The following is a 20,077-nucleotide window of genomic DNA, read 5'->3' on the forward strand; positions in this document are numbered from 1 at the left end:
TTCTCCATAATCAAACACATTACAGGCAATATGGCTTTTTAAAGGCTCGAATAATAAGTGTGATTTGAGATTAGTCTCTATGACTTAGACATTATACCATGCTTTGGTATAATGTTTACATACCCCCATGTTTGGAGATTAGAACCATAGAATGTAGCAGAAGGGAGCTTGGATATGATCTGGTCCAATTTCCTTATTTACAACTGTCAGAACTAAGCACCAGTGACGTCACGTGACCTGGCTGACCTCTGTATTTGCTGAACTTGGACTAGAACCTGTAGATACCTACAGAAGCCTCTTTCCATTACACCCCACCTCATCACTCTTTGCTTTTCACCTTCTAGTCGAAGTTTTAAAAGCTTTTATTACTTTGTCTACCCCCATGTGAAAATACTGAGTCAAACTACATACATTAAGTCGAGATGCATTATCTCCTATGCACTGTTCGTTTCTTCAAAGGGTAACGATTGCAGCCAGGCCACATGACTGGGTTCTTCTGAAGACAGGTGCACTTGACAGAATCCCTCTTTCATTTCCTCTGCCTCCCTCGTATGGGTTTTTATGGTGACCACTTCCTTCTGCTCCGGACCCCTCTGCCAGTTCCGCACACTGCAGCCCAAACACCAGATAGGGGCAATCTCTTGTCGAGGAGGCTTCCCTGCCCCCATTCTCAGGAGAAAGACACAGCACAAAGACTGCAAGGTCTGTCCTCCACTCTCTCTGCAGTTCTACCACGTACGCTGCTCTCACTCTTTCCGTTGCAGCTTTTTCTTTCTTTTCATGGCCCATTCTCCCCTGGCGTATCTTCTATTCTCTTCCCCGCCTCACCTTCTGATACCAACTCAACGATCACATCTTACATAGCTCCCCTGATTTCCTTGACAAGACAATAATCCTCCTGTTTTAAGAATTTCCATAGTATCAGGTGCTTTTTACCTGGAGCACCTGTCACAACAGCAGTTTTATACTTTTGGAGATGAGTATTTGGATTATGTGACAAATACCCAATCTCCCCGGGAAACCGTACGTTCCTTGAGGGCAGAAATCATGTCTGATGATCTGATTCATCATTGTATCTCAAGTGCCTAGCATGTAGTAGACACACAATAAGTAGTAGCTGAGTGAAAAAGTAAATGATCAGATTTATATTTTATGTAACATTTATTTAAAAATCATTTTCCTCTGATACCAGCTACTTCATACTACCTGCCATTCCCCACAGCCAATATGACTTTCATATTTGAAATGCTCTTTTCCACATTCTCCATCTGATAAACTCTTACTCGTTACTCGAGGCCAAGAACAAATGCCTTGTCTAGGCAGAATGAATCTCTTCTGCCAGAATGGGCGACACGTTTGTTCTATTTATTGTAACGCTTTTCTCATTGTATCATATTCACTTAGAATTCTTTCCTATTCATTCATTCCACAAATATTTATGAACCCTTTCCCTGCTGGAGGCACAGCCTCTGACGTCATGGAGCTTACGTTCTAGTGGAGGTAGGCAGACATTCGAAATACAAACATACAAGCAACTGAAGACAATTGTGACAAAAACTACAGTGGAAAAGAAGGTGAACTTTAACTGAAAACACCTTCTTGGCTGTGAGTGCTTAAAAGTGATGAACGTCTCTTATCCATATTTGCATCTTTGGTGCACAAGTACATAACCAATGTTTGTGGACTACCCGAAAGAAGGAATGAATGCTTGGATAATGAATTTCAGAGCACTATGATCCTCTTTTTCGGTCAAATGTTTTGGTTAACATCATCTAATATCAGTTTATTATGGTGACTTCCAATTCGCTTAGAAGTTCTACTGGCCTGTATTTGCCCATTTTAACAAGGAAGGCCTGGGTTCAAAATCAGAGCTAGATTTTTCTAAAACTATGTAGGGAACAAGTGATAAATAAATAAGACTCTCTGATAGTTACTGCTGATCCAAAATGGACTATGCTGCGTCAAAACACTACTGGGCCTAGTAAGGTTCTAGTGGACCCCAGGTGACCACCTGTCAGGTAGGCACAGGAACCACTTCTTCCCTGTTGAGAGATTGACAAGACTGCCTCCAAAATGTGTTCTATCACATCTTATCGTTCTCCGCGATTTCTGTATGAATACTGCTCGTCTACCTATTCCACTGGTCAGAGATGAAGAACAGGAAAAAGTTCACTCTTGTCAATCTCTGCAATTTAAAATTTTGCAAAAGTGAATTTTCTACTTTTCAGCTTCCACTCACTCCTAGGAAAAACATTCAAACCAGCCAAGCCAACATAATACAATTTCCGCTAATAAAAGAATAAAGTAAGAGTATCAAAGTTAGTGAGTCCAAATATTTTTTTCAAAGAATGAACTTAGACCCTTCAACAATGATCTTTTCTCCTTCTCTGTGACATAAGTATTGCCACGTGAAGACCTTCAAAGGAGGGAAACCTTGAATCCAAGGAATGACCCTACAGTAATGGAAATACAAGCAGAACAGTATTGGGGTTGGGGAAATAACTTCAGGTGAAAGGCAAAAATTTTCCCATCATAATATATTCTAATCTTAATATATAGGCGGCCATATCTTCAGACTCAAAGCAGACTGCTGCCAAAATTCACCTCCGGATACTCAGTGCAGCCACTTCCCTAGGTATCTTTCGTGACTGCGCATATTCAAAATAAATGTGTTCTAAATTCTAGCATGAAAAAAAAAAGTGTCTAACGAATCAGTGGGAGCCTTTATTAACAGAACTAATTAAAAAAATCAGAATATATCACAAGCAATCATATGCTTGGTATTTTTTTTGGTGCATTCAGTAGAAAAGGGAAGAGGTTCACTAACTATAGCCATCCATCTCCACGTCCCTCATGAATAATGGTTTTCATCCACCCTGTCATCAGTGAGGATCATTAAACAACATTTATTAAGCATCCATCTGTGTGTGGCACTTTATAAGCGTTCCTCCCCCAGTCCCTACCCCCTTTCTCAATCTACCATGTGTCTCTGTTGTGTAAAATGCTAAGAAGCTGCAATGATAATAAATAAATAATGGTAAGAACGTAAGGCAGATGGATGAGATGACCTACTAGCATCCATGAATCTTAGAATGTTAAATTTACTGCTAATACACTTTAGCACAATTTGATAAGAAAACGCCAAAGCATTTGATGAGGAAAATTAGCTCATCATATTCCATCACCGTTTTCTAAAATAAAAATGTGAAAATTAGGGACCACAGATGGACTGACTGAAGCCCTGAGTTCATGTGACTTGTACCAGATGATACAGTCTTCAAATAAATAATTTGGAAAACAGTGTGGAAGAATCTAAAAATTACGGTTACAACAGTATAATAGAGAATGGTCCTTTGGATCAAGGGTGAAAATATTCAGGAATGAAGGAGAACTACTGTTATCATTGAAATAAATAGCTTGGTTAAGGATGGTGAAATTATGGACTTTTCCCTCTTTTACCCAGTTCTTGAATGTTGTTATGTTGTCTTTCCATATTTTGTCTTCAAGGAAAGAATCAATTCTTCTAGATTTAGATGGTGATATTTAAAGCACTCTTTTTCAACTTTGCAAGCCTTGTGTAGTCAGGATGATAATAAAAGAGCATGTCAGCGTAAAAGAAGCCATCGCTATGGGATTCAAATGTGCAATCTGGATTTTATTTCATCTGAAGATCAAAATGTCCATAAGTAGAAATTATATTTCCTAGAGGGTAAAGATATTCTTGGAGTAGTATCTGAGGGAGAGTCAAAGTTACGAGCTTGGTGAATTTTGTTACTAGTTTATCACTTTTATCATCTACCACATAATGAGTGATTAGTATATGCAGCCACTGGGCTTATCCCATTTAATTCTCATAATGAGAATTCTCATTAATTCTCAGCCACTTCGGGGTGGGTATTTTGTCTTTGATTTACAGATAAAGAAACTGAGGTTCAAAAAGGTGAGTTCTTTGCTCAAGATGACACAACTAGTAAGGTGTTGGTTCCAGGATTCCAATCTAGCATTATCTTAATTCAAAGCCCATGTTCTTAACCTCAGGATGTTCCTCGAGTGGCAAGATTCTAGATGCCTCAGGATGATGAATAAATGAAAACATGGGAACAATCTTCAGCAACCTTTTTATTATGATATAGAAGGAAAGATGGAACCTCAAATAATTCCTGTACCAGTATGTCTGTCCCTTGGCCTAAGTAGCATGCATAAAATATATTCAAGGTTACAATTTTTTTATGGGTAGAGATGATAGGATTGGCAACTGTTTGTGCTGTTCTACATTTTTTAAACTAAACATAAATTTTAGTATGCGACTTTCAAAAGTAATGGTATTAGTCTCGGTGCTAGAGATTTATAGTCAAGATAGATGCTTAAGTAATATTTTTTAAATGTTAAAAATATCAAATTCACAGCATTTGGGAGGGCACCACTGGTAGTTACATGATCTTCCCAGCATCCGTTCAATATCAGGCCTAGAAGCCAAGTCTCTTGTTCCTGAAACCATGTTCTTTGCACTGGACCTTGCTATCTCAAGGCACCAAAAATTAATATAAAATTAGAATGATGGAAGGGAAAAAACTGTAAAGCAAGAGCAATATAACTACAGGGATTCCCTGCTTTTTGAAAGTTTGTTTTATAAGCTGCCATAGCGCTGAACTGTATCTGAGAGAACCTGTGCTTCACCTCAATTTATTTTGAGCATCTCTTAGCAAGACGTGTCCTAAGGTGATTACTTCTTCACTTTACACCGTTTTGGCTTACAAAAGGTTTCATAGAAATGCTATAAAACTACTTTCGGATAGCGGGGGACACCTGTATCTCATACCCTGAGTTAAACCTACAAATACTGATGGGTTGAACCAAATTATTAATGATTCCTGACTGCAACATAAATCTGTAATTTCTACAATTCCCATAAGGGTCAGAACGGAGAATGATCGTAAACTATAATACTCATACTAATTTAGATCCATTATTCCGTTCTCATTGCCTCCCTTCCATCCAAAACAATGTGTTCCTTGGCTGTCATAGTACACTGAGGGCAGGGGACACAAAACGATAAAGTAACCCTTGCTCTCAAGGAAACCTTATAGGATGACTTCCAAGAATATTACAGGAATTTTTGGATTTGTGCTTTTAGCATGTGCTTTGTAGGCTCCAATTAATATTATGGACTTAAATATTTATTTAACTAGCGCTTAAATATTTATTTAATTAAAGCTTCTTACCTGATTTAAACATATTGATTGATGTAAAGGAAGAGAGAGGGATAAAATACCAGCAAACGACGCATATGTCATAGTTCAGGAGCTTTATAATGTTCATTTATGGGAGCTATAGCCTTAACCACCATTTGGAATTTTAAAAGCTTTCTGAGGTTTTAAATGAACGAATGAACTAATGAATTCAATGAATTAATGAATTAAAAGAATCATTTCATTAATTCATTCAACAAACATTTATTGAGCACCTACTACATATCAAATACTGTATTCCAAATGTTATAAAATGCCTGCCAAAAAAAATGGCTCTCTAGATTTTAAAAAAGTGACAGAAACTCTTACTACAATGCTCTACTTTAGCTGCGTATATTGATTACAAACTGTGTTTATTATGCTGGAAACCAAGTATTTTGCTGGGCCTGAATGAAACTAGAAGCCAAGTTTAAGAAGTAGCTTTTTAATAGCTTCTAAGCTTTCTATGTGCACTCTTTCTATAACGCCTAATGAGAATGCTCTCCTTAGATTTAGAAAAAACTAGGATTCCAAATTTAAAATGACATTTATCTCCAAAGTAAATTAAAATTTAATGATAGTCTGATTAATAATTGTGATTTTATGAACTGGAGACATTTAGCATGAAAGCCACAAGACACATTTGTTCTAAGCTATACAGACCAGGGGAAAAAGACTAAAGATGGACCATCTCTTTTCAAATGTTACTTTACTGGTATATTTCAGGATTTTGCCTTCTAAACACCACTTTCTCATTCTTCTATTAATTTCCTGGGAAGCTTTGCATTTGCAAAAAGCAGGACAAAGAATTCAAGAGATCCAGTCACATGTGAGCGTACACAGGCTTAACAGCAGCTATAACGTTATCTAGGTGACAACTATAAAAAATTCAGTACCATACTTCACCTTACATTCTTTACATAATTTACATAAATATTGAAGTTGTTATATCTGATAAATCTCCAAAAATGTATCAGTTGGCATGTCAAGAGCTAGCGTCATTTCAGAGATTTTTTTTTTTGGTTCACGATCTGAACTGATACAACCACTTTTGTAAATAAGCACAAAAGAAATCAATATGCAAAAAAAAAAAAAGGAACTTGTGAAAGGACAAAGTGTTGGGTTTCTGTCATTTCAGAGGTTAGAAAGGAAACAAGAATAGGGGAAGGAGGAGAGAGAGAGGAGGAGAGGGAACGACAAAAGAAAAACAATCCTGTTTGGGCAAAGTGAGCATGAAGAAGCTCTAAAGTTCACATCACACAGATAGTTACAAAGATAATATTTTACACTTTGTACAGTTCACATAAAGAAAGTAAAGCCTTTGATACAGAACAATGCCTACGGACAGAAACAACACACAGGGCATTCAGATCTTCGCTGGAATGGACTGGGGAGATAGTCTTCAGAGTCAAAATAGGCACTGAGCTCCAGAGATGGCTCACCTGTTTATGTATGGTTCACTGGAGGCCAGGTTGGAAATGGATATTTCTAGAATGTAGACCGCACTGCTTTTGGAACTTAGAGTTTCCTAAAGTAATTCACCTTCATAACAGTCCAGGCCTTCACTGTCTCACATTGCAGCCTCTAGCCACACATGACTAAATTTAAATCAAATTAAAAATAAGCAAACAAATACATGAATTCAAATCAAATTTAAAATTGAATTTCTAAGTCTCCCAAGTCCAACAGCTTCTGTGGCTAAGGGCTACTGTACTGGAGAGCACAGACTGGAAAATGTCCATCGTCACATCAAGTTCTATTGGAGCGCACTGGCCTAGACGACTTCCTGTCAAGTTACAAGACTGAGTTCTGTTCTGAAACAGGGACGAGAGAAAAATTCTGTTGGAAGTCCCACGTTCTGTCTTGGCTGTATCTCCCGCCAGCTGCCTCCATTCTGACCAGTGGGAGCCCCTGGACCTCCACTTACAAGCTCTGCTCCATCCCAGACTCTAGGACCATCCTGGCCCTTGTCAAGCGGAACATAAAGAGTACGTGAGCGTAAAAGCGTGCAGGGCCATGGCCTGGCACTTCACCACCGGGCACACTTACTCTGGTCTTAACTCTGCCCCATCCTGGGCAGCTGTTGTTGGGCACGGCATCCCTGGTGCTGCTTTGTGACCTAGAACCTGACTTAGGTCTCGGCCCCATCCGTTCCTTCACTCACTGATTTGAAAAATAAACAATGAGCATCAACTACGAGCATGGAGCTGTGGATAAAGAAGTGACTAAGGATGATCTCTGCCTTTATCAAGCTTTATCACGCAGGGAAATGACAGTAAATAGGTCATTACCCACAATGTAAAGTTAGAATAAGGTAAGTGCTGCAAAGGAGAACACAGGGTTCTTTCAAGTAGAACTTGAGGGGTTGATGGACATTTCCTAGTCTGTGCTCTCCAATACAGCAGCCACCAGCGACAGAAGCTATTGGACTTGGGAGGCTGAGAAATTAAAATTTAAATTTGATTTAAATTTAAATAGTCATGTGTGGCTACAATATGAGACAGTGCAGGCCTGGACTGTTATTAATATGAATTACTCTAGGAAACCCTAAGTTCCCAAACTAGTGCGGCTTAAATTCTAGAAATATCCATTTCTAGAAACATATATAACTATGTAAGCCATCTCTGGGGCCCATCTCTTTTCTCTCAACAAGAGAATAATGGAGAGACCTGCCCTATTCTAGGTGCCCAAGAAGACTTTTTTGAGCAAGTGGCTTTTGACTTGAGATCGGACACATGATTAAGAGTTAAATACGTGAAAGTGGGAAGAGACGATTTCCCAAACAGCTACGTGCCCTGGCCTTATGGCAAGTGAACCTTAGATAACTACTAGAAAGCCAGAGATTGTAGGAGAGAAAGCGAGGGACGAGTGTGCATAAGAGAAGGCTGGCAGGCAGAGCCAGGCTCACCAGAGTCTGTCACGAACAACGGCCTTACTCCAAACTAGTCCTTGTTTGCAAAATGAAGAAGGAATATGGTAACCCCCCAAGTAAAGACTGAAGCCTGTATCCTAAGAAAAGTGGGAAATTATTTCAGGGTAGATGAGTGACACTGATCAAATTTGGTTTTTTAAATCGTTATTATTATTATTTTTGTAAAACAAAAAAGCAAAGGGCAAACTAGATTGAGAGGACAACAAAAGAAGCTAAGCATCCAGTTAGTAAGCTTTCATGGAAGTCCAGAAAGAGGTGTTGGCAGTTTGAGAATAGGAAAAGGTCTTGTCTACCATGTCTGAATCCCTGCACTGATAACGTGACCGTCCATAGTTTTCCTGAAAACAGACACCTGTATTTCAATGGTTTTAGACCCCTGCTACCTGCTTAAGAAAGACCTCTTCCTAAACGCTAAGTGCCCACAAACCAGAACATTTGAGCCCACGGGACTGGGTCATCCCAATCCTACTGACCGCTGCCTGTCTAATCTCCAAATACTCCTGCTCCCAAACTCCCTTTCCCATATTTAGCCAGGACTTCCCCGATATTCCTCAAATCTATCTTCCTACCTACCTGGATTGCCATCTGCCCTCTGTCTCCATTCTCCCCGGATGCCACATTTGCACACCTGGCTGATCTCTATTACTGAGCACCCACTGTTAGAAAATAAAAGGAGAGAGTGAGCAAAGAACCAAATAGCTCAAGTCCTGGAGTCTGCAAAAAATGAACCGGGTGACCAGAAGCAGAGCCCAAAAGGATCTCTGGGTCATAATGGCAGCACGATGCTCCAGCTTCCCCAGTTCAGAACACCACAGCCCACACGCTGCTCTGCACTCCACAAGTGTCACCCTCACCACTTCTTTTCCAGTAGGCTTGCCCATCACCTTTCCTTTCCACAGAGTTCACAGAGAATCACCGATCATTTGGGCCTAAGACTGACTCACTGCACTTGGCCACTAAGACGGGTCTGGGGGTTCTAGGAGGGTCCAAACCAATTTTGTTTAACCTGGTGACTTAAAAGAGTGCTTTACATATGAACATGCTTAATGACTATCCACATGGCTTTTTAAAAAGCTGGCTACAATTTTGAGCCAGTTAGACTATGTATGAGAAAGCATCGGGTTCTCTTAGAGAAAGAATGGCTGCTTTGTTTTGGAAACAACCTTAATGGACTATTTTTTGACTATTATGGGCAAGTTCCCTTGTGGACTTGCGTGCCATCTCCACTGGAACCTTAAGAAAAGATACTGGGAAAACCTTTGATGAAGAGATGTAAAGAGCAAGGGAAACGTCTAGCATATGGCAGGTATTTGGGCCCCAGAGAGATCCAGACCAGTGAGCAAAGCCCTATGGTGAGAAATGGCAAATGCATTTCTAGGAGCAGGGACATCTAACATTCAATTAGAATTAGTTTCTTGTCTACGGTGTAATTATCATCCGTTATCCTAAAGCACTCAGCCAGAGTCCGTTACATAAAAGAGCTACTACTAGTGAGGCTTTAGAGAAGAAAGAGATATGAGTCCCAGAAATCTGGGTGGGGAGCCAAAGAAATGACAGGAGTGAGGTGGAGAGATGTCATCATAGCATGGATTAACTAGCGAGTGGATGTAATTCAAACCCCTTTCCCCCCACCCTAATTTATTCTGCAAGAAAATGAATACAGCAGGGACAGCTAATTGTCTATCGAAATTTATGCTTCACCTTTGTAAGAGAGAGTTGTCACTAAGAAGCTGTTGTTAAGCCAGGGATACCATTTCCCAGCCCTCCTGCATCTAGGTGGGCCATTTGACGAGTTTTCGTCAGTGGACTACCAGCAGAAGTGGTGTGGTCATCACTTCTGAGCCAAAATGTTGGAGAATTAGAAATGTTTTTCTGATTCTCCCTTTCTCCCCACTTAGACTTCTCTGTCTCTTTCTCATGCTCTCTCTCCAGCTGATTGTTATCTGGGTAAGAAATACACTTTTATTATGTCAAGGCACTAACAGTTCGGTTTATTACAGCAGCTGGCATCATCCTAACTTATTCTGAAACTGACACCTTGAAGAGGGTGCTTACTTTACAAAAATCTATATACGTGGCATTGGTCATTGGCCAGGAAACAGATGTAGAAGACTGGAGGCCTGAAACCCTATTATATTGCGGCAAAACTGCACTACCTTAGAGGGCAGATCTATATACAGCTCTAGAGGAAATGGCTGGGACGATCCAGAATGCTAGTGAGTGAGGAGAGAGTGCTCCTAACACCTGTGTCAAGGAATTACAAGATAATGGATGAGCTCAGGAAAGAGTTTGCTACTTTGAGAACAGAAATACGGGTGAATCGCCAAAGTCTAGAAATGTAAGACGCTAAAGCTATAACAGTTCACTGCTTCAGGGACTCAGGTGAGGAATAACACTGAAAAGGCTTTGACTAACAGATGTCCATCAAGACTTCCCAGCTGGAGGAAGTGACTCCGCCTGGCAGCAAAGGCCGGATGAGTGATGTGACTGCACTACCCGAGCCTATTGTTTCAGATGACAGCAAAAGAATCACCTGAGACACGGGTGGTTGAGACGTGCGCAAAGAAATGAAGCAAGTTCAAGAATCATGAATAGGAAAGAACTTCCACTGTAGGGAGTAGTGTAACTGACAGCGAATAGCTAAGAAACCTATGAAGATTTTGAGGGAATTGTATTGTCAAAGAAATGAGGAGACTGGCTTAAAAAAAAAGAAAAAGAAAAAGAACAGTGACTAGGCATCCAAACGTGGACCAGTAAGAAGCCAACTGAGAAAGTAATACAACTCCCAAAAAGGACGTACTTCCCAACACCCATTTTGGATGTGGCCATGGAGAGTAACGGACAGCTCCCAGAAGGTGGCCGGGGCTATGGAGAACAACGGACAAAGAAGTTCTTCCAAGTCAGCAATACCAGGTTCTAATGAGGATTTCCCCACTGCTAGGCAGGGGGTCTTTAGCAATGTCTAGTAGGATTTCTTCCACGTTACGGGCCAATGACTACTCTATGTCATCCATTCTTCCCTTTTCCAAAGGGAAATTCTGAAGGCAGTTATTCTATACCCAATCATCCTTGATGGTGGGAGGCTGATAAACCTGCCTTTTAGCATACACGCTTCTGGACAACAAGGGGCCATATCCACATTTAATGGGGGTTGAAGGGGAACTTAGTGTCACCCATCGAACCTGGACTTTGAGATGAATGCTGGCACCGAGGGGCTTCAGGTAGTCTCCCGGCACTGAGATTTTCCTACATGTCACCAGAGAGGGAGACTGTGATAGAAATCGCTGTTTCACAAAATTTGTGCTTCTCCTTCTATGATATAGAAATGTCACTGGGAGTGGCTGCCCAGCCAGGGGTTACAGATTCTCCTCTTTGTATACAGATGGAGCAATGCGATTACCTTGCCAACAAAGTGCGAATGGAAGCAAGGTGTCACCTCCTGGGTGTGCCTTTTCCATGTGTTTGGTTTCCCACAGCTGCCAGCCAGACACAGAGAACTCCACATCCTTCGTGTAGACAGAAAGAACCTGGGTCCCCAAATTACGGAACACACACATTGGACACTCCCATGAGCACAAAGTAAACTTCTACTCTATTAACCACTGAAATATGGAGAGGTGTTAAGGAGGCTCTAGTTACCTCAACTAATACAGTGACCTTTGAAGAAGAAAGAGGGAGGCTTAGAGCCCATGATTATGACTTGTGTTGGGGGCTGGAAGAGGTGGCGACACTTGGATTACAAGTATCTGTCACTGGGAATTCACACCCTCCTCCTGTGTCCACCACTCCCATTGAAGGTCACCTGTACCATCCCACCTGTATTCCTCACCAGTCGCCCAAGCATCAATTGCTTCTGCTCTTATAGTTCACCCTTCTCATGCTAGCACAAGACTGTCCCCCAATAAAAGTGAACCATATCCTTCGATATAAAATTGCAGTTGACCCCCATTGCCTGTCCTATGGGATAAAATCCAAATGACTCAACATGGCATACAACACCTTGCACATTTGATCCCCAACCTTCTTCTCTGGTCTCATCTCCCATCACTTGCCTACACTTGCCAATGTTGAGCCCCAGTTACGATCCAAGCCCTTTTTATGACCCTGCTTTGCAAATGTTGTTCCCTCTGCCTCAAATGTTATCCATCTGCTTCCTTTTTAGCCTGGAGAGTGTGTCCTCCTCTCTTAAAAATTAGCTTAGGTGTCACTTCGTCTGCCAAGTCTTGCCTGTCACGCCCACGTAGAAAATGAAACTCTGACAGTAACGATCAGATCAGCCAGCTTCACGTATTGTGCCTAATGTTAGGACAGGGCTAATGTTTAGTAATCAATGTGATTTAATTCTCTGGCTGTTTATTTTATTATTTAGTCAGCTTCCAAATTTATGTCCCTACCAAAAACTCAAGAGAGTTCTGCTTTTTCAAAATAGCCCAATTATGCATTAGAATTGGATTGGCCTCCTTCAATGGGAGGATATGGCCATAATCAGTGTTGCTGAACGGGATTACTGCAGTTCTTTTGAGTGAATTTTCTAAAATTGTTAAATATTTGGAAGGCAAGGCCCAGGAATGCAAGAAACCCTACAATGTGGGTGGAAAGTCTGTGTCCTCCATAATTTTTACGCTTCTTATCAGACACATATATGTAAGTGAGACACTTGCTTTTATTACTATCTGTGACTAGATCCCCACCCTGTTGTACACAAAATATTTTTACATAGGAATTTTCTAGGAATATAACTACCATATTCGGAACTTCTCCAAAATTGTCTCACCACGTTGGAAAGTCACGTCACCAACTACACGCTGCGCATAACTGATTCACTAACACAACACACCCACATCTGTTTTCAATTGTAGCTATCACACTCAATGAATATATATTTACTTTGTTCTTATAGCAAAATGTCAAAACTACAAAAGTGTCACCAGTATTCAGTTGAATATTTCCTCTTAAATCCAAAGTTACTCATTTTAAGTAGCAAGCATTGGACCACTTTCTTACATCTTTTTAGGGTAGTTATACCCAAATGTACACATATCAATATACCGTGTTTCCCCGAAAACAAGACCTAACCAGAAAATAAGCCCTAGCATGCTTTTTCAGGATGACATCCCCTGAACATAAGCCCTGCTGCGTCTTTTGGAGCAAAAATTAATATAAGACCCGGTCTTATTTTCAGGGAAACACGGTACCTACAATTTTCATAAGCTGCTTTCCTTTTATTTCTGTTTTCTATTACAGATAGAGAATTTATATTCATTTTTAAAACACTGCATGTGTAGACAGACTGTATTATCTATAAATATCCTTTCAGAAAAGTAACAGGGATATTACAAAATACTGCTTAAAATGGGGGTGGGTATAGGGTCTGACTGAGTAGAGAATCATGACTACATACATCTGGGAACTCAAAGAAACCCTATTTTTTTCTTCTCTTGGGTTGCTTCTCTTAGGCAACTAACTACTCCACTAAATTGCCTTCATGCTCCACTAGCACTCACGACATTTTGTTATGATTTATTTGTCTACACGTGCAGGCTGTAAGTGCATGATGTCTTATTTAAATTTATGTCCTCAACACCTAGTTTAGGGCTTGGCACAAAGAAGGAGCTCAGCAGATACGGTAAGGATGAAATAACTAATGAGAATCCTGAAGAGATATGCAGTCCCTGGCTTTCACAATAGAACGCTGAATCAATTATTCAACATTTTGCCTATACCAATATTATAAAGCTTTCTTCATTCTGCCTAATGTCAGTCAGCTACATCCAAACTCTCTCAATTCCCTCTCCTCCTTGTGGGCCCATGCAGTGCTGTGTTCACCTCCGTATCCCCAAAGGGCCCTGCAGAGAAGAAGCAGTTAATAAGTATTATTTAAATCAAATCATTCCCTGGGATATATTGCTAATCATGCTGGTTGTGTTTTTAGTACTAACATTTCTGTACTTCAGGTATATTATTGATGAAAAGGGCATTTGTAGATTGGTCTGGTGACCTACACAGCATTTAAAGTACAGCTTCTATAAATGTATTAGAAGTTCCAAAAAAACCCCACAAACTTTTAAAGTCAAATTTTAGGCTACACGCCAATTGCAGGCTAAGAGTTGTCTATACAGTGTGACTGAGCCTATGAGACCTGGTGTCTGTGAGAAAAATTAAAATGCCAACCTATTACAAGGATGTTTCTAAATATTTGACGGTATGGCATCCTGCGGGTAATATTTAGCCATTTTATCTTCCAAGTTTAATCCAGACGGTATTGTTCACCTAACTAGAAGCAGTGGCTATTGGAAAGAACTTTACTTCAAATATTATACAAACACTTCTTGATGAAAATGTCAATAATATATGATTTATGTTTATATGATTTCATTACAGTTATTTGTCACTTAATAAAATAAATGCACTCTAGACACTAGACAGTAAATTTGTTAAGTGGCTATATTTCAATTCCCATTAATACATTGGGGGTGTACTTTACAGGGGGGCAAATGGTGACAAGAGTAAATGAAAATTATATTGCAAAACTAATAAATATTTAAATGTAGGAACACATAATTCTAAAAATAATAAAATACTTATACTATATTAAAACTAAGCCACTCAATTTTTTAAAAATGAAAATAACCATTAGAAATTAACCAGTCAGCTCACCTGTCTCAGCCAGCCTTGTTCTCTGTCATCACTGTAAAGGCAGTATTTCCTAATGTTTTAGGATTCTGATAAAAGTCCACCCACCTTTTAAAAATCAGCCTCTAACTAAACTACCTTCTGACTTCCAATTCATGTTGAAAATGCTGGGGTTTTCTCCTATTTAAAACAAAGTTCATACTTTTGGCCTTTTCCAAGCATCCCCTGTAAGAATAACTATGGTATCCTTTAATGGGAAGCTATCAAATAAATCTAGGAGCTGTACACATCTTTTTTTATTCTGCCTGGCATCATGTTTCTTAATACTCCTTAATATAGTGGTTAAGTGGAGCCAGAATGCCCAAGTTCAAGTTTGACTATACCATTTACTTCCTATGTGACTTTCATCGAGAAAAGTCTCTGTAGATTAATTTTCATATGTATTTAGTAAAGAGTATTAGTGAGAGATGCCTCATAGAATGGTTCTGAGAAGTAAAATATTTAATATTTGTAAAACACTTAAAACATATCCTGGCTCAAGTGTTTGCTATAATAATTTGCTATAATAATAATAAACATCATCATCATCTTGTTTATGCAAATAAAATATTATTAAAATATAATATACATATTAATAATGTTTTAATTTAATTTCAATCTAAAAATTAATCATTTTCATAAAAGTTATTAATTATTATTGTTCTCTAATATTTCCCCAATGCATAGACTGTGACAAAATTTTATGATCTTCTTAATGAATTTGCCCTAATTAATTTATTAAGTAGGAGGCTGTAAATACATTGCTGCATGCAGGAGATCCCTGATTTTAAACTCTATACGTGATTCTTTAGTTATTCAAGTTTTACTCTCTAACTGGAAAAAATCCTTGAGGGGCAGGCACGACAGACGTCTTCTACCTGCTTTTCATTTGTTACAGTCTAATCAAGCACTCTTCTATTTATACATACTTAATGAGTAATAAATGAATTAATGAAAGAGTGGATACATGATATTAAATCAGACATGATAAAATACGTGTATAAATAGGTACAATTCAACCTAAAGGAACAGGCCCTTTCCCCTTAAAGATAAAGCAGTAGGGTTTGGTTTACACAGGCCAAGGAGCCCCTGGTCTCATACATTTGACCTTCTGCCTGACAACCTGGGCTTGCAGTAAAAAGTTGGTGGGGATATATATTTAAGAAACACAAGCAGGGAATGAGCTATGAACACGAATGGGCTTTCGATCTAGAGCACAAAGACAGTTGTTGCATATGACTGAAAAATGTAAGAGTCTGGGAGTCTATAAAGTTGATTTTATCATTTCAGGAGCGACAAGGCCATACACTCTTACCTTAAAAAATACTTGGAACTTACAAAAACATCACATATAAGGCATGTGAACTGTCTACTCTTTGGAAGCCCTTGTGAAAATAATAGGCGTCATGACTGTATGCAAAATCCACTTGACAAATATAAGCAAATCTCAAATAATGTTACATTCGTATATATGTCTTAACCTTATATATTTACCTTCAAATGTGCATGAAGAGATGTCCTCACAACTTTCACAATGTTCCTTAGGAATTAATCTCTAAAGGATAGCACATTTCAAGGAACTGAATAATTCCTTATAATTTCTTTAGGAAAAAAATGCATTAGATCAGCATAAGTATATCTTGCAGGTTTCCTGCATTTTACCAGTAATTTTGTCTACTTCCATAACCAGTCTTTCTAGAATACCAATTCAAAATGCTAGATACAAATTTAAGAGAAAAATATTTTTTCAATGTTTAATGAAGATTTTCCACAGACATGCAGGCAGGTAGACAAAAATCCTGGGCAGACGACATGCTTTTAAGTTGCCAGGAGATAGGACCGAAAGCATAACTTGTCATTTCATTTTTCTAGCAGGCTCACTCTTATTACCACACTGGAAATTAAAAGAGTAAGTTCATGCCCACAGTTGCTCCATGGTGTCAATAATGAAACTTTAAAAGCCATAGAGAAAGGACTGGGTGAGGTTAACAATTTTCACTAATCCCATCTGAATAGTCAGTAAACATATATGCTCGGAAAGGTGAGCTGTGGGATTTGGAGAAACATGAGATTCGAAATAGTTTCAAAAGGTGCCTGGATTGACTATCTAGAAAAAGAAGAGGTAAAGAAAAGAGATACTAGCATCCTCAAAGTGGCAGGCAATGGAGCTATTTTTTGGAGTCCGCGTGTTTGTGTATGAGGGAGATTTGGGAATACTAATATGGACAGGGGAAAGTGAAGGTGAAAAGGACGAAGAAGCAAAGACAACTGCCAAGTGATTCACTCATTTCTCCAGGAGTCTGAATAGAGCCAGGAAAGGAAAACAAGTACATTAGACAGAATTCTATTCCTGATAAACAACTGGTCTGAGCCTGACAGCAAGAGGGAGGGGATTATAGTGTTTACCTTGTGGAGGCACATTAAGTCTTTTAGGTGGAGAGAGTACTTTTTACTCAGTGGGGAAAAAAAAGTTATTCATATATGGGACCCTCAATATTCTCAGAAAGTCTAGGCAGCCACACAACTAAGCACCTTAGTTACGCCCTCTATTATAAAACACCAGCTCTAGCTGCAATTAAATGCGCATACATATGCATAATGTGCCAAATTACTGAACGGGTGAAGTTTTGGTTAATTTAAGAATCAAGAACTACCTAGTCTAGATGTCTACAGATCTTATTCAGTATTACAAGTAAGCTTCGGACAACTTTATATTTGTTGACACACACACACACAAACAGACACACACACACACACACACCTCTAAAGAGTGAAATGGATAAAGTAAAACTTTATTTTATACACATATAATTTTTTTTTAAATGTTACCCTGTTTTCCAAAATCTTTCCTCTAAGTTACTCAGTACTGACAAGTTGGACTTCAGATCTTTGACTGGAATATACCTTTCTCTTGTCCTATGAAATGCAAGGTCTCCATTGACGTGTATTGGTAAATAAACCAAAAGACCTCTGTCCTATACAATACACATTTAAAAACAATAACAAATTCTTATTTTTCCTTTGAGCTGAGCTTAAAAAAATCAACTTCCCAACAAAATCCCTAAACCAATCACTGCAAAAACACATGTGAAATGCTCTTTAAGATTTGCCATTATTGCATAACTTGATTAGAAGGAATGTTGAACCTGCATGAAATTAACCCTAGGTACATATGTGCTCCCTAAATTTTCCAGTACACTCTTGTATCTATTATTATAGCACTTGTGCAATCATAAAGGATGCATAAGTGGTATGTCTGTGCACATGGCACGCTGACAATTTTTATGAATGAATACACAAAAATGCTCATAATTCGAGAAAATGGATGGCAGTATGCTGTTTTGAAAACGGTTATTAAGCACTGGAAGGAAATGAGGAGGCAAATGGTTGGTGTCTTGTAGTGCCATTCAGGGCAACTGTATTCCCAAGTCCCCTAGCCTAGCCCAGTGTGTTGCAAACAGCCAAGTAGCTCTTTCCTTAGCGACTCCTTCTCCCTCCCAGGAACCGAGCTCCAGAACGGAGACGGTGCACCACGGCTCGAAGAATAAAATGCATGCACGTCTCTGTGTTCTGAGAGCTAGCTGTTCCTACATCACGGACATCACACTCCTCAGATCCGGTCCCACAAGTGTGTGCATGAAGGCAGCAGTGCGCATCTCCTAGAAATACATAACAGTTCCCATCCCTTCGCAGGCAGGTTGCTCGGAAGCTTCTCAGGGGCTAACACTTGAGCGCCTTCCTCTCGGGGATAGAGCCTTCCTTCCATTAATACCCTTCTCCGGGCTAAGTCAGCTTGGTAAGTCCACTCGGCGCCATATGGCAGTTTCCAATTCCTTTAGCAACTCAAGTCTGGCTAGGCTGCCCGCGATGATTCATTCTTAAAGGAAGACCCCTTCAGAGAGCAGCAATGGCCCCCCCTGCCACTTACCTAGCTCCCACAGACCCGCGGACGCCACCAGGGGCTGTGGGATTTCCCGCTCCCTCGGGGGCGCCTCTCCCTGCGACGATCCCTTTCTCCAATGATCTGTCGCTGGAAATCCCCCTCCCCTCCACCGAGAGGAGGGTCTCCCCGGCTGGCTGGAGCTCCCGGCGTCTTTCCCCCTCTCTTTACATCCCTGACTCTGGTTCACAGTCTGTAGTAGGAAGGCTCAAAGGAGAGGCGGCGGGAGGAAGCTAGGGCATCCTTAAAAAGAACAATAATCTTCATCGATCTTCACCCCTTTCCCCACGCGGGCCCCCATCCCCCTGCCGCCGCCGCCGCCCAGCAAGAGAGGGCTGGGATCGAACGGGAAAAATCGAGCGGGGCTGAGCTCGGCGCGCCAGCCGGGAGTTACGGCTCGCTCCGGCGACCCGCGGCGCGGCGGCCGGCCAGGGTGGCGGGTGCTGGGTGCTTGGTGGGTGTGTGTCTGTGGCGGAGCGGGGAAAGAGGCTGGGCACCGGAGGCGAGGCGGGACGCTCGGGGGCGCCGGCCCGGCGCGCACACCCGCCCGCGGCCACCCCTCCTCGCGCTCCGCCTCCTCCCGCGCTCCGCGCACCCGCGGGCTGGAGCGGCCACTGCCTCCTCCTCTTCCTCCTCCTCCAGGGCGCTCGCGGCTCCCGAGGTGGGCGGCGGGCCCGGGTGGCCGGGCTTTGCGGCCGGCCGGGCACCGCCGGGGACACCCGGGCTCGGCCTGATGGCGCTAGAGCTGTGCGCTCGACCGGGGACAGCGCCCCACAACCCGGGCGCGGCCCGGACGGGCGCCGCCCACACCTCGGCGGCGCCTCCCTCGCCTCCCGCGCGCCTGCCGCTCCCGGTAGCCCCGGCCGGGCTCCACACCCACCTGCTTCCCTCCTTGGCTCTCGCTGTGCGGAGCGGGAGGGTCCGCAGCCCTGGAGGCGCCGCGCACTCGGCAGCCGGGAACGCTCGGGGCGCCCCACCGGGACGCGCTCGGGAGGCTTCGTGGGATTCCCGGGGCCCTTCTGCTTCCAGCGGTGGGCTGTCCCGGCGCCCGCCCCGGCGCGACCCTCACTCGGGACCCGCTGCTGGACCGGGATCTGGGGCGAGGACAGATCGCTCCTGAGTGATGGAGCCCGGAGGATTTTCTCGGAGGAGGGGTGTAGGGGAAACCAGGAGCGCAGAGAGGACCTGACTTTCCTCCTAACACCTCCAGCTCAGCTCGGGGACGTCGCCAGCCCCAGTAACCCCGCTTTCCTGGGTCTATGGGAAAAGCCAGGTCGGGGGCAGCTGTAACTCTTGCTTCCCATG

General features: G+C 41.6%; 1 protein-coding gene across 1 annotated transcript in view; it reads right to left on the reverse strand.

The window, feature by feature from the left end:
• The window catches only part of KCNB2 (potassium voltage-gated channel subfamily B member 2), a 354,729-nt gene extending 335,492 nt beyond the window's left edge, over positions 1-19,237 (reverse strand). Inside the window, exon 1 of the mRNA XM_033125728.1 lies at positions 18,761-19,237. The gene's annotated coding sequence lies outside the window, so the exon portion shown is untranslated. The remainder of the gene's footprint in view (positions 1-18,760) is intronic.
• Positions 19,238-20,077: the final 840 nt, after the last annotated feature.

This window comes from Rhinolophus ferrumequinum, chromosome 14 (genome assembly GCF_004115265.2).
Source record: "Rhinolophus ferrumequinum isolate MPI-CBG mRhiFer1 chromosome 14, mRhiFer1_v1.p, whole genome shotgun sequence".
NCBI classification, from domain to species: domain Eukaryota; kingdom Metazoa; phylum Chordata; class Mammalia; order Chiroptera; family Rhinolophidae; genus Rhinolophus; species Rhinolophus ferrumequinum.